Source organism: Dendrobates tinctorius, unplaced genomic scaffold (assembly GCF_039654945.1).
Source record: "Dendrobates tinctorius isolate UK_male_01 unplaced genomic scaffold, ASM3965494v1 ptg000162l, whole genome shotgun sequence".
Classification (NCBI taxonomy): Eukaryota; Metazoa; Chordata; class Amphibia; order Anura; family Dendrobatidae; genus Dendrobates; species Dendrobates tinctorius.
Genome location: NW_027361829.1, coordinates 43,963,279 through 43,982,577, shown reverse-complemented (window position 1 = coordinate 43,982,577; position 19,299 = coordinate 43,963,279). Strand labels below are relative to the sequence as shown.

General features: G+C 46.8%; 1 protein-coding gene across 5 annotated transcripts in view; it reads right to left on the bottom strand.

The window, feature by feature from the left end:
• ELMO1 (engulfment and cell motility 1) overlaps positions 1 to 11,946 on the bottom strand; it is a 569,414-nt gene extending 557,468 nt beyond the window's left edge. For 2 of the 5 annotated variants that reach the window (XM_073549983.1, XM_073549982.1), the window contains exon 1: positions 11,531 to 11,936. The gene's annotated coding sequence lies outside the window, so the exon portion shown is untranslated. Of the gene's footprint in view, positions 1 to 11,530 lie in introns of all 5 variants that reach the window. The other 3 variants (XM_073549986.1, XM_073549985.1, XM_073549984.1) reach the window with 3 other exon arrangements.
• Between the last annotated feature and the right edge of the window lie 7,353 nt (positions 11,947 to 19,299).

Sequence of the window (19,299 nt, the reverse complement as noted above, 5' to 3'; positions counted from 1 at the left end):
GGCACCGACCTGAAACTGTCTGTAGATTACTCAGCACAATTCTGCTGACAGGCTCACTTTCAAAAGGCATTTCATGATCAGAAACCCTCCAATGTGGCTGAATTAAAACAATTCTGCAAAGATGATTCCTCCAAAGCGTTGTAAAAATTCATTGGCAGTTACCACTAACATTTGATTGCAGTTGTTGCTGCTAAGGGTGGCCCAACCAGTTATTAGGTTTAGGGGGCAATCACTTTCACACAGGGCCTTGTAGGTTTGGATTTCTTTTCCTTTAATAATAAAGACCTTTATTTAACCCCTTAGTGCCGGAGCCAATTTGCAGCTTAATGACCAGGCCAATTTTTACAATTCCGACCACTGTCACTTTATGAGGTTATAACCAGGGCTGTGGAGTCGGTAAGCCAAACCTGCGACTCCGACTCCTCAATTTCCCTTACACCAACTCCAACTCCACGACTCCGACTCCCACACATATTGCTTATATTTAAGTGAAAAATTTATTGTAGTACAATGTGAACCTCAGACATTTAATCATTTCTATGATCCAATAATCAAGATATTTAGATAGAACAGAATATATATTGGTGTACTACCCGGTTTTCATTCTTTTTGGTACAGATACGATATGGATAGACAGATATGGATAAATGGATAGATAGAGCAGATTTCTAATCTGCTTTTGCTATTGAAAACATTATCTATGAGCTCAAAAACCTTTCAGGTGATGCGGTTTTTTAAAAAGATGATCAGCTTTTGCAGCTGAAAAACGTATCCTCAAAAAACACAGGAAAAACGCTGTGTGTGAATGTAGCCTTAGATCAGGAATAGAACAGCCATTTATAGGACATTTCATAACTTTCCCAAACTCCTATGAAAAAATATTCAGCACATCCTGCATTGAATTACTGTACCCAATTTATTATATATTTTAGGAGTCGGAGTCGGTCCATTTTATACCGACTCCGACTCCACCAAAATGAGCACCGACTCCGACTCCGACTCCACAGCCCTGGTTATAACTCTTCAACGCTTTAACAGATCCCGCTGATTCTGAGATTGTTTTTTCGTGACATATTTTACTACATGATAGTGGTAAAATTTATTTGATATGACTTGCGTTTATTTATGGAAAAAAACAAATAGTGACAATTTTTAAAATTTGGCAATTTTTAATGTTTTAATTTTTATGCCCTTAAAATCAAAGAGACGTCACAAAAAATACTTAATAAATAACATTTTTCCACATGTCTGCATTACATCAGCACAATTTTAGAACCAAAAATTTTTTTTGTTAGGAAGTTATAAGGGTTAAAAGTTGACCAGCGATTTCTCATTTTTACAACAAAATTTACAAAACCATTTTTTAGGAACCACATAACATTTGAAGTTACTTTAAGAGGTTAATATAACAGAAAATACCCAAAAGTATGTACTGTTTGGTATGTGTTTTGTGAGCAATGGGAGTTATGCTTTCTCTGCTAGAGACCACAACACACAATTTACCTCACTCCCTTACTTGTCTGAAGCTTAGAGCTTTGCAGACATACCCTAACTGGGAGGGGGAGGAGTCACGTTGTTGTTTTCTATGTAGAAAAAGGTGGAGAAGGTGGAGAATGCTCCTGGAAGCCATGACATGCGCTTCCTCCAGAAGCAAAGCTAAGAAGAATCAGGGAGTCAGCCCCTAGGCCATCCATGCTTTCAGAGCAGGGTGGTAAGCTGAGAGACTGTGTGAGTTTATACAACCAACAGCAGAGTGTTTTCCCTGGGAAGACTGCAGCAAACTAGGCTCAGTGAAGGACTGTGCAAGAAGAAACTTGAGCTTCACACAGGATCCAAGCTACAAGTTGCCAGAGGATGAAAACACAGTGAGTAGTGGCTATACTGGAAGCTCTAGACTCCGGGAAGCCTTGGTCCCAGAAGGGATTAGAATAGCAGGAAGCTTACACAGAGTCACAGCAGAGTGAAGGATAACTCCCATTTTGCAAAGCAGACTGTAACCTGGTGAGAGTTGTAATATCTCCTCTGAACTGCACCTGAACTACAGTAAATGATAAAGTGACTTTTCTTGTCTCCTGCCTGATTGCTCCGTGCCTTCTACTTCCATCACAATCTCTGGGGGCTAGCCCTGGTTGGAGAGGGTTAAACATCTGCACTGCCATCACCATCTACTCCCCCAGGGCTCATCTGCAGTGTCAGCTATATACAGTCGAACACTCCAACTGGCGTCACGAATCACTACATAAACTTTATCCCTAATCAATACTTTTTCTGCATTCTGTTCCGGTATGGCACATGGACGGCAGACCTATGTCATTCGTGTACATGTGTGTTATCCGTGCTGCCGAAAACAAACAGACATGTCTAATTGTGGGTCACATGGCCGTACAGTCCATTTGAAAACACGAACATAAACACAGCCCCACAGATTATAATGGGCATGTTACGGTCTCTGGTACGTGTCTCAAAATGACACCATATGTAACTCAAACATGTGAAGGGGGTCTTAAAGAGTATACAGTGAGAATACCTACATCAAAAATAACAGTGTGTGAGCCTGTCCCTACATAGGGAAAGTACAAAATCAGAAAGATCACATCTTTTTACTATAATTACTAAATCAAGATATTTACATAATTGAATATGAAATGTGGTATAAGAAATCATTAACAGCAAAATCTACAAAAAGGGATTTGTTAATTGTGACATAAGAAATTCCTACAATTGACATTTATCATGGTTCTAATAACAACCAAATTGATAAAGTGCCACTGGGTTGCAGGACTTACACTGTCTAAACGTAGTATTGTAAATGTGTAATACACAAAATATATTTCTACTTTTTCCCTAGGTTTTATCCTTGCCGACATGTGTCCCAGTATATTTACCAGCCAGTGACAAATCTGCAAGGATGGTGGCCAGTTATGCAATACTGCAGCTTGGCTCAATGCCACCAATAAACCATAGCTATATTACCAAGAGCATAATCTTGCTGCTTTACATTACAGTAGATTGGTTTCTGGAATTCAGAAAACTATACATTATCTGTATAAACGTTTCCAGCACAAATATCTGATTCATTCTGTCGAGCATTAATGATTTGTATCTTTTTATATCTAAAATGGATGGATCTTTTATATCACTGATAATATCACAAATAGTGGCCCACCAGTGCTGCATTGGTTCGTATGGACTTATGTGGTGACCAGATCTCTACTGTATTTGAGCTTGTCGGATATCCCATTCCAAAAGTGTGGGCTTATTAATCTATTGGCGTGTCAATATGACGTTAAGTTTCATTTTGTAGATACAAAAGCCTACATTCTTATGGGAAGGCTTTCCAAAAATTCATCTGAACAAATGATTGCATATTCAGTCAAAAGAGATCAGACCCGGACACTGGATGAAGTTGGAGGCATACAATTATACAATACTTTAGCATGCTTTAGTATCAATATCACTCTTGATTGTAAATAAGGTAAATAACCTAAACTTTGAAAAACGGCTACATACCATTATTCCTCAAATGTTATAGTAGGCACTATTTATTTCAGAAGTGTACCTGCCAAGCCCAAATCACTTTTTTGGACTGTCAGATAGTAAAACATTATCAATCCAAAAGGTCCTCTGCTCCAGAACCCAGTAGCACTGCACCTTACAATCCAAGTGATGCTTGTCATTAGCCATTCTGATCTTAGGCTTGTGTGCAGTCGATCAATTACGGAAGCCCATTTCTTTTTACGGATGTCACTTACCAAAGCAGTTTGGGACTGTGGTGCCCCTGAGGGTTCAGTCGCCACAGAGGTACTGCACCTCCTCCTGAGGTGTGGCGCCCCACTATCCAGGTAAGGTGGAGACACCTGACCACGCTCCAACACCTGCATCCCGCACCACAAAGTAGTGTAGCAAAGCACCTTCGGCAGCTCCCTGCTTGGAGTGTAGCATAGCACCCCTTGGTGGCTCTCTGCTTGAAACACGAAACGTGCTGGGAGGTGGGTGGAGTTTAGTTCACATAAAAGAGCGGGAAGAATTGAGTCAGTCTTCATTCAGTCAGTGAGTGAGGATGTAGAAGGACAGAGAGTGAGAAAGAAAAGATCCCCGGAAGAGGGATGGAAGAAGGAAGTGCTGCAGCAGGCCACAGTGATCTGGGTCTGCTGGCACAGGAAGGAGACAGAGAAAGGAAGCTTGATTCTCCATTGGAAAGAAGGATTAGTATGGAACGTAAGGAGAATAGGAGGACTAAGGATCAGGGTTGGAAGAGAGAAACCTTCCCAAGTCCTGAGCGCAAGGCCGGGGTCCGGTCCCCGAGGTTCTATGGATACTAATGGTCCTGCAGCAGATACCGGAGGAATAGAAGTTTGTCACCGCTTTATTCCCACACAAGACTTGGGGGCATAACAGCAACGATAGTGAGCCAGGACTTGGTAGCAATATAAAAACTAAGGAAAAAGAAAAGCGCAATAGGGTCTTATCTGGGTAGAAAATGGAATAAAAACTGATTAAATCTACTCACCCTTTCCAAGAAGGATATAGGCATATAAACCAATGTCAGCTTGCTGCACGCCCGAAGGTCCACTCCGTGACCACCAATATAAGTCCTTTTGGATAAGTATCTATCTCAGTCTTACTGTGCGCTGCTTGACCAAGATAAAATTACTACCACATGAGAAGTTTAACCATTTAATTCCCAACGCGTTTCAACGTGTGAACCACTTCTTCAGGGGATGACATGTCATCCCCTGAAGAAGTGGTTCACACTTTGAAACGCGTTGGGAATTAAATGGTTAAACTTCTCATGTGGTAGTAATTTTATTTTGGTCAAGCAGCGCACAGTAAGCCTGAGATAGATACTTATCCAAAAGGACTTGGTAGCAAGGAGTCCCCAAAGCAGACTACAGCTGTCTGCCGTACAAGTAGAGTTCATAGGAACATCTGACAGGAGGAACTCCAATGTAACTCAGTACTGAGAGTACTTCACTATAGGCGCAAAAGGGAGACGTTCAGAAAAGGCACATATGTTGGCGGAGTGTTGGAAAGGAGTACTTCATCTTGCCTGGAGGTTGGCTGAGCTCCTGACCCGAAGGACACGGCACGGATGCGGGCTCTTGTGCCACAACAGACTGAGTAAAGTTTTGGAACTACATGCCCTGGTGTCCTCCACTTATTCTTGCGTCAACCTGTCCGGCACTGCTACATCCCCTGCGCCTGACACTATACCATCTAAGTGTCACTTCATCCACTCTGCCCTGGGACTACAGCCCTGCCTGTGGAGGGCTACAACATCATTGCTGCACCACACCATCGGTCCCAGAGGATCTGTCTGCAGCGTCGGCTTAACATCTTCATTGCCGAACACCACAGGTGGCGTCACGACTTACACATTCACACCGAACATTTACAATGGGCGCCCAGGGCCACGGGCCGGGTCCCAGCTACCGTGATATCTCCCATTGAGGACCATCGGGCCCGCTACCGAGTACCCCTCAGCCCTGGGTGTAAGGGCGTCCCACTTGTTCCACTCCATGCAGCAGAATTGGGCAAAACTGGCGGGGACAAAACAAGTCACAAACATCGGATTGCGCAAATTTTGCGCTTTACACCAAAACCCTGGTGTACTCACCTTGATAAATTAGAGCCCAGGTATCTACACTACTGTTAAACATTGTGGCCAGACGTATGCATCTGTGTGCCTCCACCTTCTATTCAGTTGGAGCTCAGTTCTGAAGAGTACATACTGAAAACACACCTTGTCGATTGCAAAGGACACAAGCTGTGTCCATCCTAATGCTATGGAGAAACCCTTGTTTTCCCAATAGTTCATGATTCCAGGGGAGAGACTAAAGGCCTCGTTACACATATCAATGTCCCAGCGATCCCACCAACGATCTGACGTGGATGGGATCGCTGGGAAATAGTTAGCCGACCGCTGGTGAGCTGTCACAGACAGAACCACAAGCGATCAGGACCAGCGAACAAGCTGGTTTCCAATGTAAACACCAGGTATGCATATGAGAAAAATGAATAATGTCTGAGTGAGCCCTAATACAGATGGCTTTTTCCAAAGAGGAGGGTTTTCTGCACAGTCTTCGGTTTGCAGTGCCGCTCCAGCGGTCTCATTCAGATTGTGACCTGCCGGATTGCTCCAGTGTTTACTGAGCGAGCCAGAGGATAGTTCTCCATGTAAGACTATCACACCTAAAAAGAGACACCTTAAAACGAGGCTGGCACCGAGAACTTGTGACCATTCTCTCTGACTTCCAGTCATTAGCTACGGTCACAATATAGTAGAATGGGACAGAAGTGGTGCCGGGAAGAGCTGAAGATGGCGGCTGGCAAGTACAGTGTAATATCGGGGCAGGAAACATGGATTAGTAATACTACTCCAGCAGTGATATTGAAAAAAAAACAAAAAAAAAAAAACGCTGGAGTGGTGCATTTATTTTAAGAGGCTGAATACCCCTTTTAAGCCCAGCGCTAATGTTGAGCAATGCAGCTGTTCACATAGTTTGGCATTAATTAAAATTCACAGCATGTCTAATGACTGTCAAAAATCAGTACAATACCTAAAGGCAGGAACACAGCATAAAAAAAACAAAACTTGCCTCATATTTTAAAGGGTATTTGTCAGCACAACATTATTGTTCACACCGAGTCCAGGTGCTTGATGCCCCCGCTGACTGTTATGGGCACATATTGTACATAGATGGGGTTTTGCCTTTTTAATAAATCTGTGAGAACAAAATTTGGGCATATACTGTGGCACACTAGAATACATTGCTTCATAATACAAAGATTCATAGTGCCGTCATGCGGTGACAAGCCTCTCCTTAACAGGGGCATATGGCCACTTCATGTCACTTATACTGGTCCTTTGTTCCTGGCTTTGCTGTATACATGAGGCGAGACGATGAGCCTGTGAGAACTACGTTCGCCGTTCAATACGACCAACTACATGTCAAATAACATGATCTGAGAGCTCGCGGTATTAGGTAATAAACGTAAATGAGATCGTAAAGCCTTGTTCACACAATTTTTATTCTTTTTTCAGTCATGCCTGAATCAAAGGGCCTCTTTTTTATGCAAGGAATAAAGTGAAAGATGATGCCTCCTAATTGTTTAATTCATCCATCTTATAAAAGAAGAGTCTAGAATTACAACTCTTTATCCTTACCGCAGCTCCACCCTACAAAAGCACCTGTTCTTGGCCCTGACTAGCAAAGCGTGCGCCATCGCCCCACATTCTCTACATGAAAACTTGTCATCTATAGAGCGGATTTACATTTCTTGCAGAGTCTTATGTGGGATGTCAAGAATGATCGTCACCGACAACCTAAATACTGAAACCACATGTGTAGCTGGCTGCACATCCTGCCCATACGGCGCACAAGCGGAAATCTCTAATAGCAGCAGAAGGAAAGTCACTTGTGACAAAGTGGAATCGTGGTATAGTTTGTATGTACAACTCCAGAGAGTGTTACTGGTGTAATGGGAGCAGCTGCTGGAATAGTTACATCTCCATAGCCTTCATCTAATAACGTGGAATTCACCATACTGTCAAGTAATGATAAACACACTGAAGACAATATTGTCTGCTAGATTTTAAATACAAATCTAGCCCTAAATACTCAGCCTCGCACTATCAACCCGATGGACACCATTCACATCCCCTGCTGGTGATTACTCATCTTCAGTCGTCTCCCGGAAGAGTTACATCCCAGGTGTGTATCTAACTTCAGCAACTTCTGACGATGCATCCGCTTACATTTCTCTAGTTGCTTACACAAAATATAGAAGGGCATTCTCAACTTACATTTATGTCATAACTACAGGATGCATCTGAAATATACAGGTCCCTCTACTGTAGAGAACAGGCACCCCCTGACCTGAGCCACCCCAACAGGTAAGCCACAGGCATCCCCCATCCCCGGGCCACCCCTCCAGGTAAGCCACAGGCGTCCCCCCCAAGCCACCTCACCAGGTAAACAGGCGTCCCCCCTCTCCGAGCCACCTCACCAGGTAAGCCACAGGCATCCCCCCCAAGCCACCTCACCAGGTAAACAGGCGTCCCCCCTCTCCGAGCCACCTCACCAGGTAAGCCACAGGCATCCCCCCCCCAAGCCACCTCACCAGGTAAGCAACAGGCGTCCCCCCTCCCCGAGCCACCTCACCAGGTAAGCCACAGGCGTCCCCCCCCCCCCCCCCCCAAGCCACCTCACCAGGTAAGCAACAGGCGTCCCCCCTCTCCGAGACACCTCACCAGGTAAGCCACAGGCGTCTCCCCGAACCACCTCACCAGGTAAGCCACAGGAAACCCCCCCCCCCCCGAGCCACCTCACCAGGTAAGCAACAGGCGTCCCCCCTCTCCAAGCCACCTCACCAGGTAAGCAACAGGCATCCTCCCCCCCCCCCCCCGAGCCGTCTCACCAGGTAAGCCACAGGCATCCCCCCGCCCAAGCCACCTCACCAGGTAAGCCACAGGCGTCCCCCCCACCCACCTCACCAGGTAAGCCACAGGCGTCCCCCCCCCCCCCCGAGCCACCACCAGGTAAGCCACAGGCATCCCCCCCGAGCCACCTCACCAGGTAAGCCACAGGCATCCCCCCCGAGCCACCTCACCAGGTAAGCCACAGGCATCCCCCCCGAGCCACCTCACCAGGTAAGCCACAGGCATCCCCCCCCGAGCCACCTCACCAGGTAAGCCACAGGCATCCCCCCCCGAGCCACCTCACCAGGTAAGCCACAGGCATCCCCCCCCCGAGCCACCTCACCAGGTAAGCCACAGGCATCCCCCCCGAGCCACCTCACCAGGTAAGCCACAGGCATCCCCCCCGAGCCACCTCACCAGGTAAGCCACAGGCATCCCCCCCCCCCCCCCGAGCCACCTCACCAGGTAAGCCACAGGCATCCCCCCCCCCCCCCGAGCCACCTCACCAGGTAAGCCACAGGCATCCCCCCCGAGCCACCTCACCAGGTAAGCCACAGGCATCCCCCCCCCCCGAGCCACCTCACCAGGTAAGCCACAGGCATCCCCCCCCCCCCCGAGCCACCTCACCAGGTAAGCCACAGGCATCCCCCCCCCCCGAGCCACCTCACCAGGTAAGCCACAGGCATCCCCCCCCCCCCCGAGCCACCTCACCAGGTAAGCCACAGGCATCCCCCCCCCCCCGAGCCACCTCACCAGGTAAGCCACAGGCATCCCCCCCCGAGCCACCTCACCAGGTAAGCCACAGGCATCCCCCCCCCCCCCCCGAGCCAGGTAACCCACAGGACAAAGAAAAAATGGAGAGAAGGCCATACATGTGAGCAACGTTCTACATTCACTTCTCTGGCAGTTATGAATACAGCTGAACCATACGCGTGGGACCCATAGCTATCAGACATACAAGATATTATCCATACTGGGAATTTCAAGTGTTTATATATCATAATTGGGCACTTACAGAGACACATCAAGCATCAATGTCAAGAGCTGCACTACAAGGTTGCACCCACGGTCCCAGTAACAATTTCAATTTTTTTTTTTTTTTTTCCCTCTTTTAAATCACCACACAAGTTCAGCAAAATCAGGCAGGTCTGCTGTGGCATTATTGGCTATAGGCTATCACATGAATCAGATACTCTGGGATCAGTTATGAATTAGTTTCATCACATGAATTCACAGCCAAAACATCCGCAGGATAGATCACCATGCTTTTGATTTAGAAGCCTCATCAGAGGCCAATTTGTACAGCAATGTAGAGGGGTCTCCCCTACAGTCCCGGCTGTACAGCAATGTAGAGGGGTTTCCCCTACAGTCCCGGCTGTACAGCAATGTAGAGGGGTTTCCCCTACAGTCCCGGCTGTACAGCAATGTAGAGGGGTCTCCCCTACAGTCCCGGCTGTACAGCAATGTAGAGGGGTCTCGCCTACAGTCCCGGCTGCACAGCAATGTAGAGGGGTCTCGCCTACAGTCCCGGCTGCACAGCAATGTAGAGGGGTCTCCCCTACAGTCCCGGCTGTACAGCAATGTAGAGGGGTCTCCCCTACAGTCCCGGCTGCACAGCAATGTAGAGGGGTCTCGCCTACAGTCCCGGCTGTACAGCAATGTAGAGGGGTCTCGCCTACAGTCCTGGCTGTACAGCAATGTAGAGGGGTCTCGCCTACAGTCCCGGCTGTACAGCAATGTAGAGGGGTCTCGCCTACAGTCCCGGCTGCACAGCAATGTAGAGGGGTCTCGCCTACAGTCCCGGCTGCACAGCAATGTAGAGGGGTCTCGCCTACAGTCCCGGCTGTACAGCAATGTAGAGGGGTCTCGCCTACAGTCCCGGCTGCACAGCAATGTAGAGGGGTCTCGCCTACAGTCCCGGCTGCACAGCAATGTAGAGGGGTCTCGCCTACAGTCCCGGCTGCACAGCAATGTAGAGGGGTCTCGCCTACAGTCCCGGCTGCACAGCAATGTACGGTGGTCCTCTCATCAGTGTGGGCAATCATCTAACCAATAAGCCCAATGGGAGGATTTCTAGAGAAGCCTTCATGTATAGTTCTCCTCATGGATATCAGACATAGAAAGGGAAGGAAATGACTGATATATTTCAGCAGCTTTCTAACATCCTATTACCCTGAGAAACACAGGAGGTTGTACAGAAACGGAAGAGCTGAGGCACTGACCGTCCAGAGAGGACAAACTACAACTCCCAGCATGCACTGATGGCATGAGGCTAGATTCACACCTGCAACCACAGGACAAACTACAACTCCCAGCATAAGGCCATGTTCACACCTGCACCATCATGGCATCCCAGCCCCCATCAGTGGGGTGCAGAGCAATTCTTGCACCAAAGCAACAGAAAGCCAGATATTGGTAATAATGCAGCAGTGTAACTACAACTCCCAGCATTACCTGGCTCTCCAGCTGTGCTGCACCACAACTGTAGCCTGACAAGGAGAGGGTGAACTGCAAACTGCAGCCATAGGAGAAAACGACCACCCCAGGACGCTCAGCCAGCTGTGGTGTGGACCCTGCAGCCCTGAGGAACACTACAACTCCCAGCAAGCCCGCCCCAGCTGAGTGATCTGCAACCTGTAGATCTCCAAGTGTCAAAAGAAGCCAGCGGAGACACTACAACTCCCAGGATGCCCTGACAACGACGACGCAATGACAGTGGTGAAGCAGCCAGGTATCACGGGTGGATGGAGGAGTGGGAAAGTTGGGTGGATGCTGAGGTCTTTATCCCAGAAGAGGCACTACACCAAGCAGCATGTCTTCATCATGTGTGGTGCACGATAACTTCCAGCATGGGCACAGGAGCGGCGGGCGAGGGAGCTTCTGCCTTCGCCGTGAGCCGCACACAGCAGGAAAGTTGCTTTTCGGCCAGTCAGCAGCTGCCCGGGAGTGTGCCCGGCAGTGTGCCCCCGAGCCTGACCCGCAGCGCAGCCCGGCACATCACACTGCAGCGGAGCCGCATACACGGCGCACTCCCGGCACACTGTGGGCGCCTTCCCCCCAGGGTTTCTCCCTCAGCACTCCGGCCACAGCGGCGGGTGTCAGTCCTACCTGAGCGCAGCCTCCTTCCCGGGCAGTTATAGCCTCTGCCTCCTCCTGCCGTGGCTCAGCAGCTGCAGACTTAGTGGGGTGGAGGAGGAGCCAGGGCGGGGGGCGGAGCCACAGATGGTGTCTTGCTTCTTGCCGCTGAGCTCCTGTCACAGACTGTGCGATGCCGTGTGCGACCCCCGGCGCTGTCAGCCCCTCGTCACCGTGCGGCAGCCTCTGCTACCGGGCTGCTGAGGGCCCAGACCTGCAGCAATGAAAGCCCCAGCTCCTCCACTGTAGTCACTCCGGAGCAAGTTGTATCTGTTCCTGATAAAGCTGGGTGATGAGCAGCATGGCCGCACTGTGCCCTCCCCGGCCTGGCTGATGTCCCAGTCTCCATCTATCAGTTTCTGCTGCAAACACGGGGAGACAGACTGGAAAACGCCATGCGACATTTCTCAATCCGGCGCCTTGAAAGGTCCAGCGCAATAACTGTGAAGTGACGTCCGGTAGTCACTGGACCCAATATTGGGGTGGGGTGATCCCTCTTCAGGGCTTGTTCACACCTAGTTTTTTTGAGTTTTAAAGTGGAAACTGTGAGGAAACTCTCCAAATCCCCCTTAAAACCGCCAAACTCAAAAACGTGGAAGTTGCCACTCCATTAACCCCTTCTTGGTCAGTTACTGAAGAAACATAAAAAATAAGCACATTTTTTATCGCCGTGTCCATAAAGTCCGATCTATGGAAATAAGTCTTTATCCAGTAAGGAAAAGGGAAAGAAAAAAAAAAAACCTGACGTGTCCTTTGTCACCGCACCACCCAGAAAAAATGCAATGAAACTACTGTAGCTTTGTGTGAAGGAAAAAAAAACATTGTAAGATAAACTTAAAAAGTTTTGTGTCTCTAACCAATAAATTAGCATTTTTTAAGCCTCTGTATGTTTGGTATCACTGTAACGGTACTGACCGGAGAATCGTATTGGTAGGTAATTTTTACTGCACAATTAAAAATGAAATCTAAAATACAGTGATAGAATTGTTTTTTTTACCATTTTACCTCACTTAGGACTTTTTCCCTGGCTATCTGCACATTTATATGTTAAAATCAAAGGAGATAATCAAAACTACCACCCAGTCGAAAAAAAGCAAAGCCCACGTACAGATCATTTACTCACCCTCCCCAGGTCCGGTGCTGAACCTTCCCCACTGCTCACGCTGTTATTGTCTGCAGCGCTCACATGATGTCGGTAGTGCTGCAGCCAATCAGTGAGCTCAGGTACTCTGCCCAAGTAGACGGCACAAGCCACTCAGAGCCACTGAGCTCATTGATTGGCTGCAGTGCTGTAGACATAACATCAGTACTATGGATGAGCGAGCACTAAAATGATCGCTAAAGAACCAAGCAATTCCTAATACTCGGATGATTGTTTAGAGACCTTAGGCCGGGGTAACACTAGAGTGAAATACGGACAAGTGAGAGGCGCTAAAACCACACATTACAGACAGACAAATTATTATTATTATTATTATTATTTATTTACATAGCACCATTGATTCCATGGTGCTGTACATGAGAAGGGGTTACATACAAATTACAGATATCACTTACAGTAAACAAACTAACAATGACAGACTGATACAGAGGAGAGAGGACCCTGCCCTTTCGGGCTTACATGCTACAGGATGGTGGGGAAGGAGACAGTAGGTTGGTGGGTTGCAGCAGTTCTGGTGTTGGTTGAGGTGATATCACCGGTAGTGGTGAGAGAGAAGGAGGTAGCGGGGTCATTGCAGGCTGTAGGCTTTCTTGAAGAGGTGGGTTTTCAGGTTCCGTCTGAAGGATCCAAATGTGATTGATAGTCGGACTTGTTGGGGCAAAGAATTCCATTGAATAGGGGCTATTCGGGAGAAGTCTTGGAGGCGGTTGGGTGAGGAGCGAATAAGAGTGGAGGAGAGAAGGAGGTCTTGGGAGGACCGGATATTACGTGAGTGAAGGTATCGGGAGATTAGTTCAGAGACATATGGGGGAGACAGGTTATAGATGGCCTTGTAGGTCAGTATTAGTAATTTGAACTGGATACGCTGAGGGAATAGGAGCCAGTGAAGAGATTTGCAGAGGGGAGAAGCGGAGGAGTAGCGAGGAGAGAGATGAATTAGGCGGGCAGCAGAGTTAAGGAGTCAAATGTTACTCCGAGGCAGTGGACTTCCGATACTGGGGAAAGTGTGATGTCATTAATTTTTATAGCTAGGTCGGGTAAGGAAGATCTGAGAGATGGAGGAAAGATGATGAGTTCAGATTTGTCCACATTGAGCTTGAGGAAGCGAGAGGAGAAGAAGGAGGATATGGCTGATAGACACTCTGGGATTCTGGACAGCAGAGAGGTGAAGTCTGGGCCAGAGAGGTAGATCTGGGTGTCATCAGCATAAAGGTGATAGTGGAATCTGTGGGACTTTATGAGTTGCCCCAGACCAAGTGTATAGATTGAGAAGAGTAGAGATCCTAAAACAGAGCCTTAGGGGACTCCCAACAGAGAGAGGATGGGATGAGGAGGTGTTGTGGGAGACGCTGAATGTGCGATTGGAAAGGTATGAGGAGATCCAGGATAGGGAAAGGCCTTTGATGCCGAAGGAGGAGAGGATCTGTAGTAGGAGGCAGTGGTCTACTGTGTCGAATGCAGAGGACAGGTCTAGAAGCAGGAGTATAGAGTATTGTCCATTTGATTTGGCTGTAAGTAGGTCGTTAGTAAATTTGGTCAGGGCTGTCTAGTGGAGTGATGGGGGCGGAAACCAGATTGTAGATTGTCAAAGAGCAAGTTAGACGATAGGTGGGAGGAAAGTTAAGCATGGACGTGCTGTTCCAGGAGTTTGGAAGCAACGATATTGGGCGATAGCTGGACATAGCGGTTGGGTCGAGGGTTGGCTTTTTAAGGATAGGCGTGATTGTGGCATGTTTGAAAGCAGAAGGGAAGGTACCGGACGTTAGTGATAGGTTGAAGAGGTGGTTAGGGATGGGATAAGTTTGTGGTGAGGTTGGAGAGGAGGTGGGATGGTATGGGGTCGAGTGCACAGATTGTGAGGTGCGATTTGGAGAAGAGGCGATTAAGCTCCCCTTCAGTGATGTTGGAGAGTGAGGTTATGGGGTTTGGGCATTGGTCTGGTATACAAAGGGGTTGTGGTGGTTGAGTGATGAAGACTTGCCTTGCTTGGTCAATCTTGTTTTTGAAGTGTGTGGCAAAGTCCTCGGCAGAGATGAGGGAGGTTGGAGGAGGCAGTGGTGGGCGGAGGAAGGAGTTAAAAGTTTTGAATAACTGTTTGGGGTTGTAAGATAGAGAAGATACGAGGGTTGTGAAGTAGGCCTGTTTAGCAGAGGTGAAGGCAGATTTTAAATCTAGTGTTGCCTGTTTGAATGTGGTGAAGTCATCTTGCGAATTTGTTTTCTTCCAGCGCCGCTCTGCAATCCTGGACACTGTACTTTACTGTATGTAAACCATGTGTCATTTCATGTCGGGTCCGGGAATGATTTGACAGAAGCCTGCAATTGAATTAGCGGCTATTCTGCTATGAAGAACTCTATGAAATCTAAATATATATATATATATATATATATATGTGTATCAATGACATGTGTATATATATATATATATATATATATATGTATTCTATGTGTATATATCTATTCTTTCGTTTGTGTCAGAAAACCTGTCATAGGGCTCCATTATATGTCCATTTTGCAAGCCGGCGAGAAAATCTCGGCATACGGATTGCATACGGATTACATACGGATGCTTACATGCGCAAAATACGCGACCACACCTTGATTACGGATGACACACGGAGCACTGTTTAGGGGCCATTCATCCGTATTACGCATGTAAAATACGGACCGTATTTTGCGTCGGTTTGTATGACCCCGGCCTTACAAAGAGGTCTGGGGGCAGTGAAAATGTTCAAATGGATGGGAAAAGTGCTGAATGGGAGGAGAACAGCAACTGGAAGACCGGTAGAAGCATCTCTGACTCCCAGATCGCTGCTGAGAACAATGGTGTCACACTTTTACTCCACTATAAGGACTGAGAATAAAATATTCAAAATCAATGAGAACTTGACACTTACAGGAAATAAAATGTTAAACACTTTTCCTGTATAATGACTTGTATAAAAGACAACATTTAAAAAGGATTTAAAAAAATAATAATTTAAAGGGAACTTGATTAAAATGATACCTGGTTGATGAAATCCACCTTGTGGTTATTGTTTTATCTTTATTTTCAGTTTTGAGGTGATGATATGCCCGTGCACCATGGCGGCCTGTGGGGGGTCTTCATGTCTTCATGTGGTGCTCTGATATTCATAATGCAGACAGGTCACTGATCCCTCACTGACCTGTCCCCTAGTTTACATAATGAATATTATATATATATTGGAAAAAAAAATCCCCTTTTGCAGTCAGGTGGTGGTGCCTGCGCTGCAGCCTGATCGCATATGTAATATGTATATAATTAATTTGAGGTTCTTCTGAAATTCATTAAAAAAAAATCCATTTGAAAATGGCACCACCACCTTGCCTGCGCAGTAGCAGCTATCAGTGACCATACATTGCTTCATACAGAATAATAAGCCCCATATATTGTTCCAAACACTATGACGAGCCCCATATAATTCTCCATACAGAAAAATGAGCCCCATATATTGCTCCATACATAATGGGTCCCATATACAGTAATGTTCCATATATAATGGACCCCATATAATGCTCCATTTATAAAGGGCCCCATATGATGCTCCATATATAGTGGTCCCCATATGATGCTCCACATATAATGGGACACATATATGATGCTCCAGTGTGTGATAAGCCCATATTATGCTCCATGTACAATGGGCCCCATATACAGTTGTGGCCAAAAGTATTGACACCCCTGCAATTTTGTCAGATAATACTCAGTTTCTTCCTGAAAATGATTGCAATCACAAATTCTTTGGTATTATTATCTTCATTTAATTTGTCTTAAATGAAAAAAACACAAAAGAGAATGAAGCAAAAAGCAAAACATTGATCATTTCACACAAAACTCCAAAAATAGGCCAGACAAAAGTATTGGCACCCTCAGCCTAATACTTGGTTGCCCAACCGCTTCCGGTAACCATCAATGAGTTTCTTACAATGCTCTGCTGGAATTTTAGACCATTCTTCTTTAGCAAACTGCTCCAGGTCCCTGATATTAGAAGGGTGCCTTCTCCAAACTGCCATTTTTAGATCTCTCCACAGGTGTTCTATGGGATTCAGGTCTGGACTCATTGCTGGCCACCTTAGAAGTCTCCAGTGCTTTCTCTCAAACCATTTTCTAGTGCTGTTTGTAGTATGTTTTGGGTCATTGTCCTGCTGGAAGACTCATGACCTCTGAGGGAGACCCAGCTTTCTCACACTGGGCCCTACATTATGCTGCAAAATTTGTTGGTAGTCTTCAGACTTCATAATGCCATGCACACGGTCAAGCAGTCCAGTGCCAGAGGCAGCAAAGCAACCCCAAAACATCAGGGAACCTCCGCCATGTTTTACTGTAGAGACCATGTTTTTTCTTTGAATGCCTCTTTTTTTCTCCTGTAAACTCGATGCTGATGCCTTTGCCCAAAAAGCTCTACTTTTGTCTCATCTGACCAGAGAACATTCTTCCAAAACGTTTTAGGCTTTTTCAGGTAAGTTTTGGCAAACTCCAGCCTGGCTTTTTTATGTCTCGGGGTAAGAAGTGGGGTCTTCCTGGGTCTCATACCATATAGTCCCTTTTCATTCAGACGCCGACGGATAGTACGGGTTTTACCCTCAGACTGGATTTTAGTCGAAGTTCTTTATCCAACATCCGCACAATCTTGCGTTGAAATCTCTTGTCAATTTTTCTTTTCCTTCCTCATCTAGAGAGGTTAGCCACAGTGCCATGGGCTTTAAACTTCTTGATGACACTGCGCACGGTAGACACAGGAACATTCAGATCTTTGGAGATGGACTTGTAGCCTTGAGATTGCTCATGCTTCCTCACAATTTGGTTTCTCAAGTCCTCAGACAGTTCTTTGGTCTTCTTTCTTTTCTCCATGCTCAATGTGGTACACACAAGGACACAGGACAGAGGTTGAGTCAACTTTAATCCATGTCAACTGGCTGCAAGTGTGATTTAGTTATTGCCAACACCTGTTAGGTGCCACAGGTAAGTTACAGGTGCTGTTAATTATACAAATTAGAGAAGCATCACATGATTTTTCGAGCAGTGCCAATACTTTTGTCCACCCTCTTTTTTATGTTTGGTGTGGAATTATATCCAATTTGGCTTTAGGACAATTCTTTTTGTGCTTTTTCATTTAAGACAAATTAAATGAAGATAATAATAGCAAAGAATTTGTGTTTGCAATCATTTTCAGGAAGAAACTGAGTATTATCTGAGAAAATTGCAGGGGTGTCAATACTTTTGGCCACAACTGTATGCCCCATATGCTGCTCCATAAAGGTTAATGGCCAGATAAGATGCCCCATATAATTCTCCATAAAGGTTGATGGCCCCATAAGATGCTCCATAGATATAAAGTATATGCCCCATATGCTGCTGCTGAGATTTTTAAAAAATGACATACTCACCTCTCGTCGCTGGGGGCCAGATGCCGATGTCTTGAGCAGGCGGGGACATCGGCGGGCTATGGGGGCCAGTTGCTGGTGTTGCCGCTGGCTCAGGGCCCCAGCATCTGTGATATTCACCTGTCCTCATTCCACCGCCGCACGCCACTGCGTCTTCCGGGTCTCTGCAGTGACTAATCAGGCAGAAGACGCGCACTAACCACGTCATCGCACCCTCTTACCTGAACGTCACAGCCAGAGGACGCGGACAACAGAGCGGTGGGTGGCAGTGGAACGGGGACAGGTGAATATCCCATGGCTCCCCTGTCCTCCCCGTCATACTCACTCCCTCCTGGCGCATCTCTGCACTTGCTTCTCCGATGGTCTCAGGCGCCGGCAGATCCTTCCAGTGTTCAGTGGTCAAGTGGTACCGCTCATTAAAGTAATGAATATGCTCACTACGCCTATGGGAGTGGAGTGGCCTACATATTCATTAATGAGCGGTACTACGTGACAGCTGAACACAGGAAGAGCTGCGGTGCAGAAGACCATCTGAGAAGCAGGGAAGGGCAGAGACAACGCCAGGAGGACGTGGGTATGATCTGACAGCCGCCGGCTCCTGCGCTCCCCCTCCCCCACCTACCCCCTGGGACAATGACTCGAGTATAAGCCGAGAGGGGCACTTTCAGCCTAAAAAATGGGCTGAAAATCTCGGCTTATACTCGAGTATATACAGTATATGTGCATGTACCCTAACAGACAACGACAGTAGTGCCGGCGACTAAACGCTGGAACCAAGAGTGGTGACTAAGGGTATGTTCACATTGGGCGTTTTTGCCGCTTTTTTTTCTGCAGCAAAACCTGATTTCTTGGCAAGAAAGAAGCTGCGGCAAAACGCAGGTTTAGGTGCGTTTTTTGATGCCTTTTTTAATGCTGCGGTTTTGCAGCATTTTTTCAACATCCATTCAAGCCAGTGGGTGAAAAATGCTGCAAAAACACTGAAAGATGTGACATGCTCTATGTCCAAAAAAGGCAGCAAAGCACAAAATCCTGATGACAAAAAAACAATGTATGTGCATGAGATTTCGGAAATCTCATAGACTTTGCTGGTACTGTAAAAAGCAGCTGAAAATTAGCATAAAAAAAGGAAGCAAAAATGCCCAGTGTGAACATACCCTAAAACAAGCTGCACCTGG